We start from the raw sequence: 17645 nt of genomic DNA on the forward strand, positions 1-17645 counted from the left end.
GCCAGAGCGCCAAAGGGAGGGGTGGCGCCTCCGTTTCTCGGGAGTGTCGCGCTCGCTTTTGAGGACGGTGAAGAAAAGACACCGATATCGCCCTCCGTTTGTCCGTGCCCTGGATGACGACTGCTGTGCCGGACGTCGTCGGTGCACGCCTAGCGAAAACGCTTTGGATGAGCGGTTATTTAGCCCCTGGCCTCACACTGCAACCACTTAATACTGAACGGAAACGCTACTCCTCGCGAGGGCAACGCCAAAGAGATAATTTTCGCAATGAGCCACCATCCTTTTTTTCCTGTTCTTTTATCGTTGCGATTAGCTCGGTGATTGAGCTCAACAGCTGTTTGAGACTGGTCACCTCCCAATATGCCCCTATGCCGATAGGTTGTGTTTGCTTTGCAGATACCGTGGGGGAACCATTTGATGCATCGTCAATTATTCCTATTAGCGCAAAACGAACGGAGTTGTGCGATGTTTTAAAGAACGACACCGCCTGATGACACTTTAAATTCAACAACAACAACAAAAAGTCAGATGAAAGGTCTCACCTAATCTGGCGGAAGGCACGATGGGGCAGAGACAGTTAAAAGTGCTGCACAACTGTACAAGCTGGTCGTAGTATATGCCTAAGATCCGCCGTTCTCGTCTTCTGGTCGGAATTGGGATTGCTCATTAGCATAATTGTTGAGTGGCTGCCCGCTAGGTCTCATTTTGAACGTCGCGGTCTGGAAGGCGCATGCGTGTAGCAGCCCTGTACTGCGCCTTGACCATCGCTGAGGCTTTGGGGGACAGACAGATGATAGCACTGGCCCGCATACCATGATATCAAGGATTAGGGACGCGCTGCGTGATCTTTCTTAATTTCTGCTTTTAGCTACGGCGTAATACAAAAACCCCTTATTCCAACCGCACTTCATATAGCGCCGATTCAGAATTTCTGGAACCGCTGCTCGCGACGCAGATGCCCCTTCTTGCTTAGCCTGCACCTCAGTTTCTTTGTTTCCCAGGGCGAAGGTTCGTCCTCTGACTGGGGCCACCGTTTTGTCTGTCGCGCGACGACGACCCGAGAACGGAGAGGTCCGTCCCCGTCGCTGCTGCCACCTGCTGGTCCGGTAGGCCAAGCGTAGCGAATGACGGCGCAATTATAAGCTCTTTTGTCGTGCAGCGGCGGTAGTTCGCCCCGCACGGCGAGAGCCATTACCGCTTGCCAAGACGTCGCCACTGCCCACAGCGTCCCCCTCCTACCTATTGTCTCGAGCAGAAACGAGACCGGCTATGGTACCCATTTTGTTTGGTTCGTCCTCTCCTGATGTCTCGTGTCTGTGTAGTGAAAGGGCGCCGGTGGGAACGATAGGTGCAGTCGATGCCTCACTTTCGTTTTCAGCCTCCCCGGACATCCTTTTGCCGACGTTTTGGAATCGTTTTGCGTCGTCGCTGTGAGACGAGGCGGGTCTTTTGTTTCGTCGTGTCTCTGTGCGCGCCGTTCTGCCCTGTGTTAGTTTTTGTTTGCTCCTGCTTCTTGGTACAAGTTGATGCATTCGCATGTTTGCTTATTTTTTTTTTTCTAAAAAAAAAAAATGTCAGTAAAGGTGGACTGCTCAGTTAGTATATTAAGTGTAGACGAGCTTAGAAGCGTGATGCGCTGTCGCCACGGCTCTTTATGCTTTTTGTTATGCTTGCCTACGCTTGTGTGACAAAACTGTGCATTCAACTCATGGTTCGCACAGTGTTGCACGCTCCTTCTGTAAACCAAGTAAAAAAAAAAGGCACTTTTGTTTTTTTCTGTATACCGGAATAAATAGCGCCTTTGAAACTGGCTGTCGACCGACTGTCGCAGTACACGCTTACCATGGTGAAGGCCCGTCCCGACACCAAGGTCTTCTCATCGAGGTCCGTACATGGTTGAAAAGCGAAACAAAGCGCGCGCCGCGAGGCTCTTGCGCAGGAAAAGCTGGTATCCCGTATCGGAAGAGGGGAGTACAACAGCTGTCAAAAGTATCGGCAGGTGTATATGAGCGACCAGCTCGTTCCGCCGGCGCGCGCCCTTCGACGTCGCCGCGGCGAGGACGGCCCCATAAATACGTGCGCCTGCAGGGGTGCAAGGGAGATCCTGCTAGTGACTCTGCTGACCCAATGGGCTGCCGGGGCACCGGGTCGCCGCTCGAAAGAAATGCGTCTTTCCCATCTCGTCCCACAGGGCTTGCGCAGCACGCCACTCGAACCGGCCCCATCTGACGGGGACCTACAGCGTTTGCTTTGTAGCGACTGACTCGTTGCCGGAAGCGCATCATCATGGTGCGTCTGCAAGCGCTGTTCATATTGGCAGCGGGCTCTGTCTGTGGTGGTCGGGGTCGCTCTTATGGGTAGAGACGCACTCCTAGCGAAGAGGAGGCGTCCATCGGTTTCAGTTTCTGATGAAGCTCTGGTTTTTGTCGCTGGGACAAGGGGAGCGCCTTCTTTTCGTAGGTCTGTGGTCGAACGGTTATCCAGAGCCTCGGAAGAAGTCCGAGCGTTGGCTGTCCTCTCGCTCCGTAACGGAGTGTATCGCAGCATCTCTCGCCTCTATGTGCTGCGAAGGATTCTCTCTCGGTGATGATGATGATGGTGGCAGCTCCAACCGCCGCGAGTTGGGAGAGAAAGAAAGGGGAAGGAGAAGTGCAATAGAGGGGAGAAAGGAGCAGGAAGAGCGTCCACTCGTGCAGCTATGATTTAGGCGGCTTGATCTGTACATCAAGTTGGCTTAATCCCGATCATCTAAAAGCGCGTTATGCGCACCAAACTCTACTCCATTTCACAAACTACGAAAGGTGAGGCCGACCGGGGCCATTCAAGGTGGCGTGCTTTACATGGCTGTGTCGGCGGCGGTGTAAGATTGTGGTAGGGACGAAGCTATGCAGCGGCGCCATGCTGATTTGCCCAGATCGGATTCACCATTTATTGTGGTGCAAACAGAGTATAAATACAGGCATTGCTGCTTTCAGTAGCGATACTTTCAGCGCTTCTATGTGCATGCCATACGATGCATTTAATCGTGACGCTATTTCATTTTAACCCTTTTTTTTTTATTTCGTGCTAATGGTTCCTCAACGTCTGAAAACGAAAATTGGAAAGCAGGTTTACGCAGGTTTATGCTAATTGGTACCCACGGAGACAACTAGCTTATGCTTGGAGTCCATGTATGTGGTACGTGAAATGCAAAACTAGCACTGAGCCCTGTATACACCCGGCTTGTTTAGGTTTCGTTCCTAGATAGCTTTGATAACGAGAAAATTTGAACTTTGAGCATTACGTTCTTGCGAAGCATCCCTTCCTTGGCACCACAGCGCTGCGGAAAAATAGTAGGGTTTCGTATACGGTGTTGGAACAGCCGCATTCGGTTTTTTTTTTTTTTTTCTCTCTATTTCGCTTCGATGTCACCTTTCCCAAGTTTTGCATTAGCTAATTTATTTCCTATAGCTTTCAACTTCTTATTTTCTCGTTTCTTTTTTACACATCGATTACTTCGCCATAACTCAGGCAGCCACCATCGTTCGTCGTATAATTCTCATGACTGCTGGTGTTCTCCGCACTTCTTTTGTTGTCCTTTAAAGCCATATTTTTGGAATACTCATAACCAGAACGGCGTTTCCCCTTCCGGTAGGCGGTTCACAGGCGCCTCCTTCTTCTCCCTTCTTCCGCTCACACACGTTCACAGCCGACCCTGAACACGTCAACATTGGTGTGCGGGTAACAAAAGCATCGGCTGTTTTCAAGAGCACTGGGACAAGACGCCATTGCCCTCGTAACTGTCGGCGCAGACATATCATCTGTCGTACGGACGCAGAAACATATTCGCTGACCTCCCCGGCGCGAATGCTGCGAAACGAAGCCATTGCGAGCACCACGACGACGGTCGTGCTCGCAGCGCCCGGGGCTCACGTGTGTCACTGTGTGCACGCGCGCTGTGGGCGATCATTTGGCGGCCGATGATGGCCTCCGCATGCACGTCTCCCATTCTTTGCACGCGCGCCATCGTGACCAACGCCGTGACCCCTCCGTCTCACTCCGCGTTTGTGGGTTGCACGTAGTGCGGATCCAATCAACCGTCCCGGAATGCTTTCCGCGAGGTGTGCACAAGGGAAGCTGCTGTTCTTTCCGGCTCGAGTGGCAGGACGGAACGGAGAGCATCTGCGTCGTGCAGTGAAGCTCTCTTGACTTTTTGGCGTCGAAGACGTACAGCGCGATCAGTCTTCTAGAGGATTGTAGCACGATAAAGAAAGACTCAGCTTTCTTCTTAGTGAGGCCAGCGTCTTAAACCCTTCCTGGAGGGCGCTAAAAGTGCGACGTAACTTCGACCAACAGGGAATGTGATAGATTTGAGCTAAAATCTCGATCACTGGCGACTACCCGTTTCGAGGCTGTTCTTATGTGACGAAGTGGCTGCAGGAAACGCGAGGCGCGTGTATGCATGCGGCGTGAGTTTCTTATCTTGATTATATCTTAAGACTTTTTAAGAGTCAGCGTGTCTGCGAAACTGATTGAAGCAACTGGCTGTGCTCACGCGGGGTTTTGACGGCGAAGGGAAGACGCATGAAATTAACGCGACAGTGGAGAGAGAGAAGCGAGAGAGGTGTACAGCAAGCCTTCCTCTTTCGTCCGGCCGCCCTGTGCGGTCGATTGCCCGCGAGAGGTCGCCGTGCCACCCGCCTCTGCGGATCGCCCGGGGGCCGGGAGCAGTTTTGCTGGGCGTGGACCGAGTCGGCAGTTGCGCCCTCTCTGTTCAGCCTGTGAGCCTCTTAACGACCGTGCCGCTAGTTTATATAGCCCTGTTTTTAATTGAAGCACCACGCTGCTTCTAGAAGCCTCATTTGTTTCCACCATTTTTTTTTTTTTTTTTTTTTTTTTACGTGTTTCATGTAATGCTGGAGTGTATGTAATTCCGCGCGAAGCTGTAACAACGCTCCTGTCCCCTTCGATGCTTCGGCAGGACTGGGGCGCGCTATTCATTCTAGTTGGTTTCTTTTCTTAAGATCACCTGGGGCTGCTTACCTGCGGCGCATTAACGATGATGTCTTGTTGTCGGACTTTGGCCGGGTGTAAATCGAGGTGGGCTTGCCCCATCGACCTTTTGGCCAAACACACGCAGTTTCCTGATTCGCAGTGTTTATTCCTGATTTCGGGGTCCTTTTTCTGCATACCACAAGCGCTAAGAAGCATCTTCTGTTGTGCCTTCGCTCCTTGCTGTAAAGGCCATATTTACTTGGGTAATTAGGTAACACAATTTTTCTCGTTAAACTCGATGTTAATTTAAAAGGAACGTTTTAACGGATATACGGACTGACAGAGAGAGAGAGAGAGAGCGAACTACCCCGTGGTCTCTATTAATATTTCAGTAACTAGCGTGTGAGTGGCGCGTTTAATGTAATGCTTGCGTGTAGCGCGTGTAAGTAGCAAGTGTTCGCGTGGTTCTCCTAGGCGCAGTCGTTCCAGACTTCAGCTTTGTCAGGTCACGTTTATCAAGCAATTACTCGCTAAAGAAGAAAGAGCATAGCCGCGCAGATCTGTTCAGCCCTTCCTAGCCGAAAGAAGTACAGAAAAATTGCCGGTGTCTGCCTCAAATGAAGCTACGATTAAAAAGGCAATGCTCCGTCCGCCGCTTCCTTTTATATCGCAACACCGGGGCGAGAATGAGAAGTTAACGTAGTACACTTGTGTCTCTGTCTGCATTTATGAGAGCCGCCGATTTCGGATGATGAAAAAGGGTACAGCCGCGGTCCTTTCCGTTCTTTCTTCTTGATGTCTCGAATGCGGTTCTCCGCTTGAGTGACCGCGCGCGTCTCTCCTCGCCGTTGCATGGGCCATTGTCGCGGGCACTTCGGTATTAGGCCGTTACGACTTCTGCTTTTGTTTGGGTCGCCTCCTTCCGTTCGTCAGAATCGGCGGCGAGCTGTGCTTGCGCACAAAGCGCCGCGCCTCCTCTTCTGCTGCGCGGGACATCAGCCAAGGCCGCATTACGCATGCCCCAACTCATACATCCGTGAAATGCGCGCAGTTCGATGAATAGCGAGTTTGCAAGAGGCTTACGCATGTACGTACGCGTCTCTCGCTTTGCGTTTGGGAGTGACTTTGTCGACATTCATTAGCCTCCTTGTTTGTACACCGCCGTCTATAGACCGCTGTGATTGGGAAGCTGCATTTGTTTGTTTGTTTGTTTTTTTCAACGAGACTTTACTGTAGGCATGCAGTTCTGGCACCCACAAAAATCCCTCTTTCGGGTGGTTCTTGACCTGCATTTTCCTTTAGTTACGGACTGTTGATCGGGCACGCGAACGTACCCCCCGCATCGACTGGCGACACGGAGACGAAATCCGCGAGGCGGCTCGCACTTATTTGTTCGTTAGGCTGTTTCATGTTTGGGCGACATTTAAGGTGGCGACCACCCAATACCAGATATCATTTTGCGGACGGATGCTCACCTTCTGAAGATACACCCACATTGGGCAATCGGAGAAGCCGCGCGAATCATTGTGGTTGAAAATTGTGGTCGCAAATGGTTTATTTGGCCCAGAAGATATGGTTTTCGGGTAGTCGGTCGCTGCTGCATTTTCCGTTCCTACTAAATGAGCAACCGGATTTGTTCTTTCTTGATAATTTTGGGCATTATGCTTTTGCGGGCAGAGTTAATCTCATCCCTTCTCTTCTCGTTCCGTACGAGACTAAAGTCGCGAAAGCCAGTGTTGCATCGCTAATGACAAATTCCTTCTGGTCAAGATTCTAGTCGTCTGCGCGACCTTCGTGACTCGGCTGCTTGGATGCATCGTGAACCTGCTGCATTGCTTACTGTAAACACGTTGTAAATGGGAGCAGTTAGGGATAGCTGGAGAATACCTCAGTCATCTGCGATTTGCTGATGAGATTGCCTCGCTAAGTAACACAGAAAATGAATGGCAACGAATGTTGATGGCCTAGACAGGAAAAGTAGAAAGGTAGCCTTGAAAATGAATATGCGGAATACTAAGGTAATGTTCAACAGCCTCGGGAAGGAACAACAGTTTGCATTAGGTAGCGAAGCACTGGAAGTATATATAGTAGGCGAATATGTCTACTTAGGACAGGTAGTAACCACAGATCTGGACCATGAAAGGGAACTAACAAGGAGAATACGATTGGGATGGAGCGCATTTGGCAAGCACTCACAGATTATGACTAGCAGCTTACCGGTATCACTCAAGAGGAAATTATACAACAGTTGCATCTTACCTGTACGCACCTATATAGGGCTGAAACGAGGAGGCTAACCAAGAGAGTTCTACTTAAGGACAACCCAGAGGGCTATGGAACGAAAAATGGTAGGGGTAACATTAAGAGATAGGAAGCGTGCAGAGTGGGTCAGAGAAATAACTCAAGTTACCGTCATTCTAGTGGAAATTAAGAAGAAGAAATGGGCATGGGCAGGACATGTAGTGCGAAGAGAGGATAACCGATGGTCGCTGAGGGTAACAAACTGGATTCCAATGGAACGAAAGCCTAGCAGTGGGCGGCAGGTTAAGAAGTTCGCAGGAGTCAAGTGGATGCAGCTAGCACAGGACCGGGTTAATTGAAGGAATATGGGAGAGGCCTTCGCCCTGCGGTGGGTATAGTCAGGCTGATGATGACGTTGTTGCGATTATCATCTGGCGAACAGAGCACATCAGCTGTGCGTTTCCTTACTTCTAATTCGCTGTGCTCTTCCTTGCCGCTTTACGGTTGCTGTCATCTGCAAACGGGGCCTCCCCGATATGGCACGCGAGGCTCGTGTTCTCGACAATGAATGCCGACGGCTCTACAGCTTTCTCCCGACCCCATTTGCGGCTTTGCCCCGTTCCTTGAACTGTCCATGTACATGAACCACATGTACTACATCCAGCTCTTAAACACGTCTCAGAGAAGCCTCTTTCGCCATTGCCCGAGGCGCGAATGCGGGACCAGCATCACGCGAGCTGTGATAGCCGGCCCTCGTTGGGCGCGCAGCTGCATAAAGGATGAAGACTGCCCTCGATATACACCGGTCGGGCTCTGTCTTTCCTACCTCGCACGAAGGACTCTGCTCGCACGTTGGATATAAAGACCCGCGCGGCGGCGCTTCGTCGGTGTCAGCGGCATATTTATTCCGCGTCCCGAAGCGGTGGTTGCGAGCTTCGCCGGGCTGCGGGCTGCGTTCGGCGCAGCCCAACGAACCAAGGACGACCACCAATCGGTCGGTGCGCCGTTCCATAGGAACGCTCAGACGTGCCGAAGGAGGCCAGGGCGAGGGAGAAAGGAGAGCGACGACACACTGCGTTTCTGAATCGCCCACGCTTTGGGATTTCTCTCCGGCTGGTTGGAGAGCAGCGGGGTTTTCTGGATGGGGCTGGCGCCTTTCGACCCTGGCCGACAACTTGGCTCGTCGAAAAGGCATCAATTTAACCCTCCTTCCGCCGCTGACCGACCGTCCGCCCGTGCGGCCTTTTGGCCGTTATTCTGTCCCTTCTTTATTGTGCCTGCGGGGCTTGGACAACATTGAGGAATCGGGGGGCACAGCGGCCCTGGAATTTGGCATCTTTTGCCCGGGTTCGACAGTTACCGAGTGACGTGAAGAAAGGAAAAAAAAAAAATTTTTTTTTTTAGCTTTTCTTTTCGCATGTACTACTACCTATACCTTCTGTCGACCTGTCGCGTTTCTTGAAGCGTGGGGAACCACGCATCTTCCTCTCGCTGAAGTGGGATATCTAGCTGTCTGCTTCTATACTGTTACAGGCATCTTGGCCGCTGAACCGAGCTAAAATTGTGAAAACCAGGCGACGTACAACGAAAACATTTCCGTGAAGCTTCCTGACGAAGGCTTTCACAATGCGAGATGTACAGTAGTGTAGCTAAAATGATGTGATGTCGGGCATAACAGGAAAAACAAAAGGGGGGATCGAACACGTACTCCATAGCAGTCGTAGGGTGTACAAAGTGACTGGCCGGTAGACGAAGAAATGCCACATAGACGGGTAATTAAAGCGAACGACGTCGCTTCAGTAAACGCCGCACGTACTAATCGTGGTGTTTGATTCAGCTCTTGGCTCGCGATGTAAGAGGCATTCCTGCGCCTCCGCCATATGGCCATCTTGGCTCGCCTTCCAAGCTTGTACGACGCTTTACGTAGCCACATTGCCTCGCGCGCCCACGAGTTCGGATACGCTTCCGGCGCTTCAAGGACGCCTGGCTGTCTTTCGCTCATCGGTTTTTCTTTTTTTTTTTTCCTCTCTTTATTCTCTTCCTTCTTTCTCGAAGCTCGTGCATGCCGCGATTTGCATTCGTTCTCCTGCCGGGCGAAACGCTTCGTCGCCGTGGTTTAGAGTTCCTTTGAAATCCAGCTCTCCGAGAACCAGAGCCGTAGTTTGCAGCTCCGTGTGCAACAGAGGATGCCCGCAGAAATCGGAATGCCGCTTGTTTAGAGGCTTAGTCTGGCGCGTGACTTGAGAGTGACTCACTTGTGTAAAGCGAGTTGTTCAAGCTGGACAGTTTGGGCATTGAGAAACGTGTCTGAGCTGCAAGTCAGCCCGGTGGTGATGTCAACTCGGCTCCACTGGGCTACGGCTGCGTTGTGTCAGTGATTCAGGCGTGACGAGAAGCGAGCACGTGCAGGGCGTGACGTGGTATGTTTCTTTATCCACACTAGCTGTAGCAGACGATGTTATGGTTGCTCAGATTAGGATGAAAAGTACCCTGCCCAGGAAGCCTTCGTGCCTAGTGGTCAAATGATGGTGAGGATGCGTTGAAGGTAGCCTATCTTCTGGCTGAAATGCTTCGACCAGTTAATGGCACTCTGGGAAGTATTGAACATGGTTCTCGGTAAGATATATATACACGTGTGTGTGTGTGTGTGTGTGTGTGTGTGTGTGTGTGTGTGTGTGTGTGTGTGTGTGTGTGTGTGTGTGTGTGTGTGTGTGTGTGTGTGTGTGTGTGTGTGTGTGTGTGTGTGTGTGTGTGTGTGTGTGTGTGTGTGTGTGTGTGTGTGTGTGTGTGGCTCTTTCTGTGTACACTACCGTTTAAAGTGTACAGATATGTCGCCGAGACTCTGGTCCATATTGAATTTCATTGCCGATGCATGACTTTCACTTTCGAAATTGGTAGGCAGAAGATTAACCTGCATTCTTTTTTTTTTCTTCTTCCTTCTAAAGCCTCCGTTAAGTTACAATGGGATATTTGCCGTTAGAATGTCGTAGTCTGGCGATACAAGCGAAGTTTAGTTACTCCCCAGCGTCCCTTAAATATGAGAAGACTTTACTAACTTCCGAAATTTTTATCTGTACTTATATCCGTCCAACGTTTATTCATATTTTAAAAATTATGAAGGATATTTTTACATGGTCAGTGAGGATGGGTTGTACAGCAAGACGGACAAGATGTGCACGATAAAGCTTAATGAATAAATCAATAGTTTAGGAGAACCAGTAAGTAGTAATAGTAGTAGAAGGCTTTATTCAAGTGCAAAACTTAGGCGCCTAATACATCGATAGCCTGCTGGACGAGCAGGCGCTGTTCTTCCTCACCCTTAGCGCCAAGCCAGTCCACCCAGGTCCAGATAGTATGTTGGGAAAGAAACCCGATTGCAGTGCAACCAGGCAAGAAAATAGGCAGTGGGAAAGTTAGGCATACTGAATGGCACGGATAGCCACCTGGTAGTCAGTGTAGATAATGTACTGAGGCACTTTGAATGGCATAAATGATGGAGAGGACCTCAAACGAGATAATATCCGGAGGGTGAAGAAGGGGGCCGCCAGTGTGAGTGACAGGGGTATATAGATGAGGATGAAAGGGGCCCTGGCTTCAAGACCTGCGAGGAGCCACATAAGAGGCATTCGTGTAAGTGACTATTTTTGACTTCGACAACAACAACAACAACAACAACAATAATAATAATAATAATAATAATAATAATAATAATAATAATAATAATAATAATAATAATAATAATAATAATAATAATAATAATAATAATTAATCAGACTTCTTTCTGTAGACGCCTGAACCGGACCTTAAGGGAAAGGAAGAAGATGGGAGTGAAAGTGGAAAGAGGGAAAGAGGAGCCGTACTGGAGGACTATTTCGACCACCTGGGGATCTTTAACGTGCGCTGACATCGCACAGTGCAGGGACGCCTCTTCGTGTCGCCTCCATCGAAACGCAGCCGCCTCGGTCGGGATCGAACCCCGGTATTAATCCAGAAATCGAAAATTGTCAATGTCAAAGATGACCCCATCTTATTGAGTTTCTTTATCGACGGCCTCGTTCGAAATACGTAAAGTCAAATACTGTACATATAAAATTGCTTAGCTGACATTTCTTATGCATTAAATATAGGCGCTATTAGTGATTTTGATGATGTAGAAGAGGCTGACACGATTTCGCCGGTGATACCGCATGCAGCGACACCATTTTATAGATATGCAATGCAGGAAAGCCCATTTAGAAAACTTTCAAATCCGCATTCTTGGAGTTCTATATTACAAACTACATTGCGTTTAAGGAAATATAAAAACTGGGCTCACCATCGATGTTCATGGCCGTCAGTTGCAGGATATGTTCTCCTTTAACAATAAGAAAAACGAAACTAGGTTATTTGGTTAATTTTAGTTAATTTAGTCGTCTTATCATTGTGCTCAGTCACGAACACAGTGTCTCGCTGTAAAATTCACTAGCACTGGTCGCATCGATCGATGCATCTCTCGCAGATTTAATATCTATAAACGCAAAAAAAAAAAAAGTCACCTGGTATAGCTTAATCACTAGGTACCAGGTATGACGTCGACGGTCACAAGTTGCGAGCACTTTTTGTTTGGTAGCGTTTGGCACAGTGACGAACCAGGACGAGAAGACACTGAGGTAGGTGAAATGATAAGACGACGAACATTAATTTATTGTTGGCTTATAGGCCTGAAGGCCGAGGGAGGAGGGGTGGGGGTGCACTTACCGGTAGAAAATGACCGGTAGAAACATCTTGCTTTACGCTCCGCTTAACTGGATTGGCTTGATATGGCATTTAATAATAATGCTAGTAATGGCTGAAATGGCGACAGCGGCTCGCCGATTATCAGACTTCTGCAGCGTAGTACTGAGGGAGGGCGGGCTTGCACGCGTCAGGCGTCGACACCAGAGAAGCTTCGCGCGAGAAACGAAGCACACGACTCCTGCTGCTTGTCTCCTGAACGTTGGTTTGAAAAAGAGAAATAGAAAAGGAAGAAAAACAAGGCAATGCCTTGACGCCTGCCGAAATGACTTGCGCATTAACGTAGCAACCAACGTTACGTAAATCTCGCGCGTACTGTAGTTTAGCTGCTGCGAAATAAATGAACGGCCAGATAGGTGGCTGTTTCCTTGGAGCGATCGAGTAGCAGCCCCCAAAATAATGCATAAAGACGTGCCTGCATGCTGGACCGATCTCCGAATTAACATAACGCTAACGTAACGAGATCGGTGCGCGCGCGCGCCGTAATTGGCTACGACTAAGATGAATAGTAACGCGGCGGGTCTGCTCCGCAGGCACATCGCTGTGCTGCTTGCTTTGGAAATGGGAGGCTGTGCGTCGTTGAAACAATCTGAAATGCAATGCAAAATACTCAAGGGAGAGAAGGCTGTAGAGGCAGTAGTGGCGGTGTGTGCAGTAAAAAAAACAAAACAAAACAAAACAAAAACACAAGCGCTGTGGAAGAAGGGGGACTGCAGAGAAGAAACATGACGCAGTTTGTGTCTGTAGCCGCAGCTCCACGTGTTTTAGGAGGGAGCTGTTCGGGGCGAGCCGCGTCTCGACGGCGGCTGCAGGACGCCGTCAGCCCCGAGGCGTGCGGCCGACCTCGCCAGGGCACCTGTCCGACGGGTCCCTTCCCCGGGCTCCATTTTCCGGTTCTCCCTCCTTCTCATCCTCCTCTGCGCGTCACCGCTATCACCGCAGCGCGCGCGCAAGCAGGCACGCTGGCGAATACGACGTGCTCTGCATACGCAATGGGGACACAGCAGTACATTCTGTGAGGCCTTGCGTGGCGATCGAGAGGAGGCACTCTGTTGCTGTCGATACATAGCTGCACGGACCGTAGCGAATCATGCGAGGGTCCGTCTGTCGCCGTCTGTCGGCCGCGCCCGGCGACTTGCGTCGACATCTATCTGGCACTGAGTTGTTCGTGCCTTCCTTCATGATTTTTGCAAGGGTATAAATCCTGCTGAACGTTGGCCCCCGTTGCGCACTGATCAACTAACTGTAGCTGGTTGGCTATACTTGGTGGTCAGCACATCGCATTTGTGAGGGGATCACGGAAACCTTCTCAACGTCATGTACTACTTGTCAAAGCACGTGAACTGCGTATGCACGTTTAAATTAGGGTCTTCCGCGATTTTATGCGAGCGCTGCGTAGCTGTGAAGCTTCATAATCCATTTTACAGACTGCAATGGATCGTTTATTGCACAAGAGGAAGCAGCGATGAGCTGTTCGGCTGGAAAATAATGTCAACAGTGGCTGACGGGTCCACTCCCGATTCCACCTACCTTGGCTCTCGCGAAGTGAAAACCCGAATGTGCGTGTGATTTTAAGTTAGTTCCACGTGTGTTCGTGTCTGTGGCAGTGCAATGCAGTCTGCTTATGTGCAAAGTCGTCTGAGACCACGCGCATGGTCAAGGATATGTGTCGGAGAACACACTGGGTTCAAATTCGCGTACCCTGTGTCGGATCGAGCAGTAACCCGTGGCGCAGACGTATTTTGTGTGGGCACATGACCCCGCTACAGCAGCGCTCTTTATTCAAAGGGAAGAGCAGGAAGGAAAAGCAGATCATATAGTGTAGCATAGCAGTCGTGAAGGGCAGACATAGGTCCGCATGCTGTGCCTTCGTGCGTGTAACCAGCATGTGTCTCGGGGTGGATGGATGGAATAACTTTATTTGAACCCATGAAGGAATCCGAGGGCGATGAAGACTTGAGCCTTGACTGCCGTCATCTCCCTCCCCTTTCAGCAGGATGGTTGGGGTTCAGCGGTGTCCAAGGCAAGGCGGATGATTTTCTTTTGGACTTCTTCGTTCTGGATGATCATTAAAGCCTCCCAGGACTCCATATTTCTGTCTGGTTCGTTGCAGCTAGGGCATATGTTCACACCATGTGTATCACGTCAGCAATTCCGTTACAATGTTTACACCGCGGGTTCTGTATCGCCGCATGCCATCTGCTTAGTGCGAGTGGGTTGGGAAAAAACCTCGCCTGCGAGTTTCTCCATATATCCTCTTCCTTTCTGATCAGATCTTTGCCTGCTCGAGGCAGTGTCTGTCTTTCTAATCTGTAATGATATAGAATATTGTGTTATTTGTTCAGATCCTCGCCCTGAAGGGGCTCACTGTTTGATGAGACCTGGCACACCTCGGGCCAATGCGCGCGCTGTCTCGTTTCCTCGCAAGCCCTCGTGGGCCAGAGTCCTGTCAGACGAGGTTAATTAGCCCCGCCTGTGACGGTCCGACAGCTAAAATTTTAACTGCTTCGGAAGGTACCTTGCCTGCGTTGTAGTTTCGGACAGCCGATTGGAAATCGGTTACAGTCACCTGTCGAGTTAGGGCCAGCGCAATGGCCACATCCTCAGCCGCTGTTGCGTCCCTCTGTCGATTGTCTCAGGGTGGTGCGTGCTGTTTTCTTCCGATTGTGAAAACGTTAGCTGACGAACGGTTTTGCAGTGATGACTAAATCAATTGGTGGGACACCTTTTAAGGACTTGCCATTAAGAGTCCCGTTCTCCAGAAAAACTGTTGTCGGCGTTGCGAGCGAAGCATCGAACATGCTCCTGGCAGGTTGGTCGGCGGTCTGTGTGACGTCATGTGACCACGTGACAGTTTGCAGGAGCTGCTTCAAATCGGGCATTTCTTTGAGATGGGAACCGAACCCTCCGAATCCGATATCCCGAGTCAGGCACGTCTAGGCACATTTGTACGGCTTTAATTTAATTAAAGCGGTCTTTCACGTGACGTGGCATCTTATGAGTGTATAACGTGTATATGTGTATGTTTTGTATGTTTTGTTAGGGCAATCTCCGGAGATTTTTTGACTTTCGGATATTCTAGTAAAAATTTTACCATAGGCTCTCCTCTCCGTCCTGACGCATTCTACAAAATTTTGCCGCCGTACGATAATCCGTTCACGCGCAACACGGCGCAAAACAGTATACCGGCGTTACTGTCCACTTCACGAGTGATTATAAAATTGTGAGGCTTATATTGAACTACCTCAGGCATTTTGTGCAGTGCATCATGATTTCCATACTTTATTTTCACCATCCAACGAACGTACGAGTGTTTTTCTGATACAGAGTGTGACGTCATCATTTCGTCAACTGGGACGTCGTTTCTGGCCGTGAAAGCAGTTTCGGTTTCGGTTTGCTGTTTTCTTTTTTTAAAACTACTTGTAATTGGAATTTCGAAAAACGGTTTTTTGTGTTGGAGTCAGGACATGCCGAAGAATGTAATTCAACTAAAAACACAAAATGATGAAAAAGCCACCGGAGTTGCCCTTTAAGGCATTAATTATTGAGCGAGTAGCACATTGCATGAACGCGAACGAAGGTTGTCAAGGGAAGCCATTAACGGTCTTGTAATATGCTCAAATTGTTCGCAAAATTTTTCAACTCTCCTGCTTCCGCAGAATAAATTGCATCACGCCTGTGGTTGGTCTGATCGACTGTAGAAAAATAATTTAGGTAACGTCATATAAAATGAACCACTGAATGAACCACTATGCTCACCGCACTTGCTTACTTCCTTCGGCAGCACTTGTGGTTCCTTGCCTGTTGATCTCTACGCGCTGTTTTCTACCGTGGAACCAACTGGACCAGCTTGAAACACGGGCTCTTCTGCGTTTGTGCGGACCCAACGATATAGCCGAAACGCCTAAAGAAGACCCTTTCTTGGTGAACATTTACCGAATACATCGCTACACGAATGTACTTCTCTATGCTTGATGTACAGATAGATTACGCCGAAAGAAAGCTTAATTACGCTGTGTAGCTTGCAACCGAAATAAAATCCAAGAGCTTCCTATTGCAAAGCGGTTACCCTCTTACTGCGAAAGCGGTGTTTCCTTAACAGTTTCGGAACAGGTTCGCCCGAAAAGCGTTTGTTTGCAGAACGCTGACTGCTTAGTGTGCAACTCAGGTGAACACCGTCTCCTTCGGCCTTGGAGGCTCTTCAGCCCACGACTGCGTGTATAATTGTCGATCACGTCCAAACTGTGTGCTGCTTGCACCAATTGCCGTACTTCTCATTAGACGGATGTTAAAGACAGGTATGGACCAGATGGGAGGGAGATGGAGGGCAAGGAAACGAGCAGGACTCCTTGTTCTCAACAGGGTGGTGCATGTTTTCCCAAAAATAAATAAGTACGAAAAAAATAGGAGACAATCCAAAACACGAAAAAAAAGGGGGGCGCTCCGTGCCCCCAAAATTGGCACCCGCCGGTGGTGCTCGCGAGGGGCGGACGTCTCTGGGGCAGATGTTTGAAGGCCACGCGCGCTTCTTGATAGAGACGTCTCATTCGGGAAGATGGCAGCTCTCGGGGCTTCGCTCTAACGACGGGCCGTCCTTGCCCTTGCATTTCCACCCTCTCCCCCAAATGGATTCTGCCTCCCTCCTCACCAGCACTCTGTGTGTGCTCCCGCCGCCGCAGAGGCTTCAATCTTGCGGGCTCCTTCGTAGAGCGCTTGTCATTAGGCGACCTGCGCGAACGAAAGCTTGGGGAAAGGGTGTTGCTGGCGTGCTGCATGATGCCCCAGCTTTCTTCCTCCTTCCCCTCTGATCCCGGCGGCAGCAGATGGGGGCACTGGTAGACGAACCGAAGCACTGATGCACGCTCCCCGCCGGTGGTGGAACGGGTGGATCCCTGTGATTACTTTTTCCCCACCTCACGAGTGCTGCTTTCGCCTCACCGCGGGCATCCAGGAGCGACCTTGATGAAGCGTGTTGTTGCCCTACCCCCGCTGTCTGTTTTTTTTTTTTTTAATTTGTTTATTTTTGTGTGACACGCTGGTGGCGAGCACGCTTTGGAGGCTACCTCACCCTCCACGGCACACCGCCTTACTTGAAACAATGCCGGGCTCATAGCTCGTCTGCGAACCTCCTTACTCCTGCGCCACCACCCCTCCTCCGTCGTACCCCCGGGGGAAAATTAAATGCTCGGCTCGAGGGTGTTGAACGTCGGCACTGGCAGGTGCATTCCTCAACGAGCGGGCAGTTTTTCTTGTATCCACCGTTCCCGCCAATTTTAACTCTGCGCGCCATCACGTGTTTCTCGATATATCTACTGCGGTGATTCACGTTTTGACGCGTCCTTTGATCGAAAAGGCACGTGCGTTTGTTGAGATGTCGACGTCTGTGCGGCATCGACCCCGGCGTCGACGAGGCGCCTCTTGCGAAAGCTGCCGTGGTGTTTGACGTCTCGCTTGAACATTATACCGTGCAACGTCAGTGACCCTTGCGAGCAGGACCACCCAGCGGTGACTGCAACTGCTACAGCAGCCGGAGTGTTTCCTTTAGTTTCGTTTTATATTTTAGCAGCCGCGCTGCAATCTAGCAGCGCCTCAGTTAAGGGCATAATTATGCCCGCTAGCGTGCTCATTTATGCCGGCCGTTCTTAAGGCTCATTTGA

The 17645-nt window shown here is 50.1% G+C and overlaps 1 protein-coding gene across 1 annotated transcript in view; it reads left to right on the top strand.

Annotated features, from left to right (window-relative positions):
* LOC146185004 (cell adhesion molecule Dscam2-like) overlaps positions 1-17645 on the top strand; it is a 134550-nt gene that overhangs the window by 97128 nt on the left and 19777 nt on the right. The gene's annotated exons all lie outside the window — the stretch shown is intronic.

The sequence above is a fragment of the Amblyomma maculatum genome, chromosome 6, assembly GCF_055883805.1.
Source record: "Amblyomma maculatum isolate TAMU_Amacu chromosome 6, ASM5588380v1, whole genome shotgun sequence".
NCBI classification, from domain to species: domain Eukaryota; kingdom Metazoa; phylum Arthropoda; class Arachnida; order Ixodida; family Ixodidae; genus Amblyomma; species Amblyomma maculatum.